This window comes from Abrus precatorius, unplaced genomic scaffold (genome assembly GCF_003935025.1).
Source record: "Abrus precatorius isolate BTA unplaced genomic scaffold, Abrus_2018 Scaffold5, whole genome shotgun sequence".
NCBI lineage: Eukaryota > Viridiplantae > Streptophyta > Magnoliopsida > Fabales > Fabaceae > Abrus > Abrus precatorius.
In genome coordinates, this window is record NW_020874395.1 from 22,822,820 (window position 1) to 22,831,538 (window position 8,719).

The window sequence follows — 8,719 nt, forward strand, 5'->3', positions numbered from 1 at the left end:
TGACCTTCTGGACGCTTCCCCATCATTCTCTATGGAAACATCTGAATGGAGTGATTATGTGTCCAAATGGTAAAGTCATTCTCACAAGATCATAAGGCTAAAGTAGTGATATCCTTATAAGAAGAAAACATTTTGCAAGGTTTATCTTATTTGTTGAGTCAAAACAGCAAGCTGTTCAGAAAATTGTTGGTTTTGTAGTTGGTTTGAGCAAATAAGGCTTCTATAGATTTTACATCATAGCCTCCTCTCCTTGAAGCTTGTCTTTCATTCATATTTTGATACATTGAAGATGCCATCATTTCTATAATTTGCTGGGCTTCTTCCAATGTTTTTGAACTCCGTGAACCTCCAGCTGCTGCATCTATCATGATTTTAGTTGTTGTAGTCATCCATTATAAAATGTTTCCTAGTTGCATCCATTCAGGTATGCACTGATGAGGACATTTCTTTAATAACTCCTTGTATCTTTCCCATGCCTCATACAATGGCTCTCCATCTTGCTGAACAAAAGATGTAATCTTACCTCTGATTTTTGCAGCTTTTGAAGGGGGAAAATACTTGATTAGAAACTTGTTGACCAAATCAGCCCATGTTGAAATGCTACCTTGTAGCTGAGCTTGAAGCCAACACTTGGCTTTATTTCTCAATGAGAATGGAATAATCTGAGTCTGATTGCATCCTCACTCACCCCATTGATTCTGATTGTGTCAAAAAGTTGCAAGAAATTAGAGATGTGCAGATTTGGATCATCTGAATGGTTTCCTGCAAATTGGTCCTGCTGTACCAAATTCAAGAGTGCAGGTTTTATCTCAAAATGGTTAGCCTGGATTGTAGGTCTCAAATAGAAGAGCTGAACCCTTGTAAATTAGGAATTGCGTAGTCCCCTAATGTTCTCATTTTGTGGCTCTACATCTTGATTTGTCTTTGGATTTAACTAGGTTGAGGTGGAAGTGTAGAACTCTCTTGCTGCTCTCTTTGAATTTGCTTAAATTTGCTTCACTTCTTAACCTCCTTAGAGTTTGGTCAATGTCTGGATCAAATACCAAAAGTGGCTTTATTTTTATTTTTCCCTCGCATATACAAATCAAAACTAACAAGTTAAACTAAAATTCAATAGTAAGATATACACTAACAAAGATTATACAGAAAAATATCAGCAAAAACATCCAAGTTCAGTCTAGCAACTGCAGAATTATGCAGAATTGCAGAATCATGCAAAATTATCTACTAGTATCCTACACTTATCTATTAAAATAAGAACAGAGTAACTTGAAAGTAATACTAACTACAGAGAAAAATTAAGAAACAAGTACTCAATCTAGCAATTTTCTGTTACCAATGATATTGAAACTCAAATTTCCCCAGCAATAGCATCAAAAACTTGTTGTTACAATTCTAAACACTAGCAAGTGCACTAGGAATTGCAGCAAGTAATGAGTAATTTTTAATATCAGAGTATCGTCTCCACAGGGAATTAGGAATTCAAGTACAACTTCACAGAACAACAACCAGTTGAGCCAAACATATTTGGAAGAGTTGTATCATCCAAAAAGTACGAAATAAGAACAATTAAAAGGTAAAGAACTTGATGTTGAGATTAGAAATGGATGAATGATAGTTAGGAATTTATTTCACAAGAATGTCAATATCAATTCAATTATGCCTCTAAACATTCAAGCAATTTGTTAATTGACAATCAGTTTCTCTTATTAATAGTCAAGTTTAATCCTTTAAATCATTGACCCTAACGAGTAACTAAACCCTAATCCCTTAGGTGTAGTTCAATTTCAAGTTGCATTAAGACTTGAACTGTCGGATTGCAGGATTAGGTTCCTTATCCCTAAGAAATTCCTAATTCTGGTTGCTAATTCATATTAGAGAAGCAAATCTAACTTCCATTAGCAAATGTTCCTCTTTGATTAATCATATGAATTCCTATTCAAAGATTGCAATGACAGCAGAATTAGCAACTCAATTAATCTAAGAACTCAAATTTTAGAAGCAAGAAGTGAATCAATACATCAATTCAAGATCCATAAACTCCTAAGTACGAAGAATTAACCAGACATTGTAACAAAGAAAGAGAAAGAAGGAGAAGAAGAGAAGCCATCTTCACGAGCTCCAATCCAATTCCTCCTCTTGGAGCTTCGAGTTTAACCCCAATCCTCTCTCCCACTCTCTCTCAACAGAATCTAACAGAAAAAATGGAAAATGAACAAAGACCCCGAAATTTGAGCTTTTCTGGTATTTAGAATTACTGACTCTGGGTGTTGTCACTTTGCTCCTAAGAGTGACCATGCAGATGCTTATATAGTTTCAGAAAATTGAAACTATCACTTTCAATGATAAGAGCTGCAACGCAGGAGGTCGAGTGGTTGCGCATAATCACTTTTATGAATAAAAGTGGCACGCGCAACTTGCTAAGTTGAGATCTCTTTGGAACATCCACTTTTACTAGTAAAAGTGGTAATGAAGAGCTTGTTGAATTTTAGTCTTCTCTGGAACACTCACTTTCGTTGGTAAGAGTGGTAACGTAGAGCTCGCTATGTCTGAGATTTCTGAGAGACTCTTTGGAACATCTACTTTCACTGGTAAGAGTGGTAACGCAGAGCTTGTTGTATTTTAGTCTTCTTTGGAACACTCACTTTCGCTGGTAAGAGTGACCACGCCCATACTCCCTTCTTCTTTTAAGCTCTGGAACGATCACTTTCACTAACAATAGTGATCACACCCAGCTTGCATTCCAAAATTCTTGTGTTTTGAGTTCAGACTTGCTACTCTTCTTCTTCCTTTCCATTGATCTTCCATTTCTATGAACCTTGCTTAGATTATTCCTACAAAACAAGATTAAATTCTTAATTTCTAAGCAGAAATCTCACCAATGCTAAAATAACTACAAATTGAAATAAAACTTTCAATCATTCTATTTTTTTGAGTTTTCTGCTTTTCTCATATTTTTTCCTTATCAAATGGGTTAGAACTATGCTAAAATATTAGTAAAAATATGGATTCATCAACTCTCTAAGGAAATGGTAGAGGAATTGCTCTTTCAACATTTTCTGCCCCTTGGGTTAGGCAGGTATGGACTCTAATTTGCTCTTAATTCTTAATTTTCAGTAATTTTCTTGATTTTCAGCACTTTCACTTTCTTTTATTTTCTCTTCAATCTTTATCCTCAAGACTCTTAGCTTATAATCTCCTGCAAAACTAACAAAATTATATTAGAATTCTATTAAATTTACCACAATTTGAATTACTAAAGACAACAATTTACTTTATTAAACATTTATATATTTTTGTGTAATTTTCACTTTTCAAATTATATTTTCTATAAAAAAACAACCTAGAAAACTACTTAATAACCGAGTAAAATCTACATTCATCATAGGCTGAGTGGGCACCATTTGTGAATTTGAGCCCTTTAAGGGTTAGAAATGCATGAAGATATGCCAGGGGGAAATTGGTATGTAAGTATATGCTCTTTAAGGAGTTTGGCCATTGTTTCAACTTAGACCCTAAGTTCAATAATTGAATTTAATGACTGAAACCTTTGTGAAAACTTTATTTTGTTTCATTTTGAAAATAAATGAGTAGTGTAACTCTAGTTGCGTAATTGTTGGAACTCAAGGAAAGAGATGAAGCTAGTGAGCTTGGAACACTTAGAGAAAGTGCATTGAGGGACCGATATAAGTATTTGCTAATTCTCTCTATATATATGATTCTAAATAGTTGCTGAAATGATATGAAATCTAAATTTAGCCAGTGCCTGTGTGCGTGATTAAGGGAGTGAAACTTCAAAGTGTGCATGACTATTCAAAAGGCAAATGTGTGCGAAATACCACTCTCTTGTGAAGGAAGTCACGAGGTTATTTTATAACTGTTGTTGGTGAAAGATAGGGAGGAGCTCGACATCTAGGAGATTTAATAGAGTTAGGTGACTTACTAATAGCCCTATGAGTGTCCTACACCCCGGAACTTTGGCTTGGAGTCTCCACGCGATGCTCTTTTTATCCTGACCTTCTCCTAAAACTTATCTTGTTGGTTGGGCTAGATTGATTGGTGGAGGTTTGAGTCCCCACCATACATGCAAAATGTAGTTTGACTAGTGAAACTGCCAACAACTTTTGAACAATAGGATTTTTATAGATCTAGAGTCATATAAGCATGAATCACTTTTTCCAAACCAAGAGTTATCATTTGCATTGATCATGCTGATAAATCCATATTTTACTAGTATTTTACCTTAGTTTTAATACCTCTGATAAGAAAACATGTTGGAAAAAGCAGAAAAACTCATAAAAATAATAGAATGATAAAAGTTTTCTCTAAAGACATAGTTGTTTTAGAATTTATGAATTTTTTGTGTAGAAATTAATAATTCAATCATATTTTGGTAGGAAATTTTGAGCTAAGTTCATGAGATCAGAAGATCAAAGGAAAGATAGAAGAAAATAAGCAAAAACTGGAATCAAGGAACAAGGTTAATGAAGCAAGAGCTGGGCGTGATCTCTATTGCTGAAAAAAGTGATCGTTCCAAGGCTTGAAAGTGAAGGGAAACTTGCGCATGACACTTTCGCTGATGAAAGTGAGCGTTCCAGAGAAGCTCCAGCATAGCAAGGGCGCACGTGATCATTTTTCCTGGCAAAAGTGATTGTTCCAGAGAAACCTTTAGAAAAGCAAGCCGCGCGTTATCACTTTTGTTCACAAAAGTGAATGTTCCAGAGAGACCTCTAACACTGCAGAGTTGCACGTGTCTCCTTTTATCAACAAAAGTGAACACACACAGATCTCAATCTCAGCGTGGCTACTTTTATGAAGAAAAGTGATCACTCCAGTTATGAAGAATATTGGAAAGGCCTCTGCGTGACTACTTTTATGAAGAATAGTGATCACGCCAGAAAGGCGAGAATTCTATAAATATGAATTAGAATCTTTTTGTTCATTTTCACTTCTCATTTGTTTTCTGGTGTTGAAAGAGTCTGAGAGAGAGATTGGGGACAAACACCAAGCTTCAAATCTTGAGGAATCGGATTGAAGATTGGCTTGAAGATGCTTCTTCGTTCATCTTCTTCTTCTCTTTCTTTCTATTGTCATTTTGTAATGGTTGTTTAAACTCTTTGTAGTTAGGGATTGTGAATCTGAAATGGAAGTGTTGAATTGATTTTGGATATGAACTTTGAGTGTTGGATTGGATTGAGCAATTGATTCTACTATTTACATAGTGATTGAATGGAAATTTGATTAACTAATTACAGAGGAACTCCATTCAATGAAAGTTGAATTTGTTCCAAGACGTGAATCAATTACTAAGGTTATTGATTTCTTAGGGATAAGATATCTTGATCTTGCAATCTTCTAGTTTCTAATGCTTAATGCAATATTAATTGAACCAGATCTAAGGAATTAGAGTGATTTAATTGAATGTTAGATTCATTGAGTTAAGGAATTAACCTTTGAATAATATAACGTGAAACTGATTGTCATTCCATCTAAATACTTGAAAGTTCAGAACTTTATTGAATCAATACTGAAGTTTTGGTGAAACAAGTCCCTAACTATGTTTTCTACCTCTGTCAAATACACACTTTCACGTTCATTGTTCTATTTTGTTTTCTGAGTTCAATATTTGTTACTTAGCATCCAAACTTTCTCTAAAATTCATGAGGCTCAACTAATTATGGACTTGTGAAGTGATAATTGAGAACTTTATTCCTTGAGGACGATATTTGGGACTCAAACATAGTTCTAACATTTTATTACTTGCTACAATAACACTAGTATACTTGCTAGTCAAAATTACTTCTTTTAAGAGAGTGACATATGCATCACGCGATTAGACTTGCATTTTATTAAATGGTGAAAGTTACAATAGTTTTAATGTGACATATGGCTGTATTCACTTTGCTTTACTTCTTTTCTGAATAATTATTTCTTTGTTGAAATATGTTGTGGTGTTGGACATTTTCTTTTAGTTGTCACTAATCTTGAGGATGACCTTTCTCTATCTTATTCTCCACGTTGAGCTCAATTTGAGGAGGATCATTCGAATACCAAAGAGATAAAGGGGGACCCTTCCAAGGAGTCCTGACCGCTATTTAGTTATTTCTTTTGTTGTCCACTACTAGAGCACTCCACTTGTTGTATGGTGGAGGACTAGATACATTATGTTTTATTTTGGTAACTTGGTTGTAATGTACTTTGTTTTAATACTCTAATGATTATTGATGAATCCATATTTTTACTAATATTTTAGCATAATTCTAGCTCATTTAATAAGGAAAATATATGAAGAAAGCAGAAAAACTCAGAAAAAGAGAATGATTGAAAGTTTTAATTCAATTTGTAGTTATTTTCGCATTTGTAGAATTTATGCTTAGTTCTTAAGGAATTTATCTTGTTTTTGAAGGAATAATCTGAGCAAAAGTCATGGAAATGGATTATCAATGGAAAGGAAGAGGAAGAACGGCAATGTTGGACTCCAAAATACAAGAATTATGGGATGTAGGCTGGGCGTGATCACTATTGTTAGTGAAAGTGATCATTCCAGAGCCTAAATGAGAAGAGGAGCCTGTGCGTAATCACTTTTAGTTACAAGAGTGAGCGTTGCCAGTGTGCGTTATCACTTTCGCCAGCGAAAGTGAACGTTCCAGAGAAGACTCTATTCCTGAGGAGCTGCGCGTTGTCACTTTCGCCAGCGAAAGTGAGCGTTCCAGAGGCACTTGTATCAGGACAGCTTGCGCGTGGTTACTATTATTCACGAAAGTGATCACGCGCAGCCCTTGACCTCCTGCGTTGCCACTATTCTGAATAAAAGTGAATGTTCCAGAGAAGCCTTCAACTCTGCAAGTTGCGCGTGGTTACTCTTGCTCTTGAAAGTGAACACGCGCACTACATAAAGCTTCTGCGTGGTTACTCTTGTGAAGAAAAGTGACAACACGCAGAACTGGGGTTTCTATATATACATGATTGAAGCACAAAAACCGGGATCGGTTGCTCATTTTCTGTTTTGTTAGTTAGATTCTCGTTGAGAGAGAGTGGAGAGAAGACTGGGGTCGAAGCTTGAAGCTCCAAGAAGAGGGATCGGATTGGAGCTTGTGGCCATGGCTGCTCTGCATTCTTCTTCTTCTTCTTCTTCTTCTTTCTCTGTTTTTGTTGCAATGTGTGCTTAATTTCCCATAGTTAGGGGTTTATGGAACTCGAATTGATGTATTGATTCAACTTTATCTTCTGAACTTTAAGTTCTTGGATTAATTGAGTTGTTAATTCTGCTTTTCATGCAATCTCTGAATGGAAATTCATTTGATTAATCAAGAGGAATATTTACCAATGGGAATTCGATTGTTTGCTCTGATCTGAATTGGCAACCAGAGTTTAGAGATTTCTTAGGGATAAGGAGACCTAATTCTGCAATCTTATAGTTCTAATTCTTAATGCAACCTGAAATTGAATCTCACCTAAGGGATTAGGGAGGTTTAGTGGATTGTTAGGGTCAATGAGTTAAGGAATTAACCTTTGGCTAGATATATGTGAAACTGATTGTCAATTATTCAATTGCTTGAATGTTCAGAGGATTTAATTGGATTGATATTGATATTCTTGTGAAGTAAATTCCTAACTATCCTTCATTGCTATTTCATTTCATCACAAATCTTATACTCTGTTTCTCTGCAAGTTCTTTGCTTTAATTGCTTTGGTTTATTGCTGTTATATGTTACAAATCTCCTTCAAAAATTCGTATGGCTCAAATGGTTATAATTCTGTGAAGTGGTACTTGAAACCTAAATTCCCTGTGGAGACGATATTCTGATCTTAAATTTACTCATCACTTGCTGCAATCCTAGTGCACTTGCTAGTGTTAGATTGCAAACAACAAGTTTTTGGCGCCGTTGCCGGGGAAATTAGAGTTTCAATATCATTAGTAACATAAGAATAGCTAGATTGAGTATTTTGTTCTCTGAATTTCTGTAGTAGTAGTCTGTAGTTAGACATTTTGTCCATTCTGCATAATTCTGCAACTTTTAAACTTGTGTTTCAATTATTTTTACTGATATTTGCTGCATAATTTTCGTGGTGCAGTTCTGAATACTAACGTGTAGTTTACTTTTGCTTCATTTTGAATTAATTGTATATGCGTGGCAAAAACAAAAACAAATCAACTCTAGTCTTTGATCCTGACATAGACATAACCTTAAGAAGATTGAGAAAAGAGTCTAGAGCAGAAAAAGCCATAGGGAGTGATAGTGAGTTAGAAGCTGTCCATTCTCCAGAATCTCAGAGTAATCCTAGAGTGAAAAGAACACCTACATCTTTGAGACAACTAAATTCAGAAATAGAGATGGCAGAACAAAATAGAATTAGAACATTAGGGGACTATGCAATTCCTAACATGCAAGGTTTTAACTCTTCTATAATCAGGCCAACTATTCAAGCCAACCATTTTGAGATTAAACCTGCTTTATTACACTTAGTCCAACAAGATCAGTTTTCTGGTGGAAATTCTGATGATCCTAACTTACATATTTCAAATATTTTACAGCTATGTGACACCATAAGAATAAATGGGGTTAGTGAAGAAGCCATCAGACTGAGACTATTTCCTTTTTCCTTGAGAGATAGAGCAAAATGCTGGTTACAAGCTCAACCACAAGGAAGCATCACAACCTGGACAGAACTTGTGAATAAGTTTTTAACCAAGTACTTCCCTCCATCCAAAGCTGCT

The 8,719-nt window shown here is 35.3% G+C and overlaps 1 non-coding gene across 1 annotated transcript; it reads left to right on the top strand.

The window, feature by feature from the left end:
* The first annotated feature begins 426 nt into the window (after positions 1-426).
* Positions 427-533, top strand: LOC113868285. Its single transcript, XR_003505306.1, has one exon. It is a non-coding gene; the product is annotated as a small nucleolar RNA R71 (small nucleolar RNA).
* Positions 534-8,719: the final 8,186 nt, after the last annotated feature.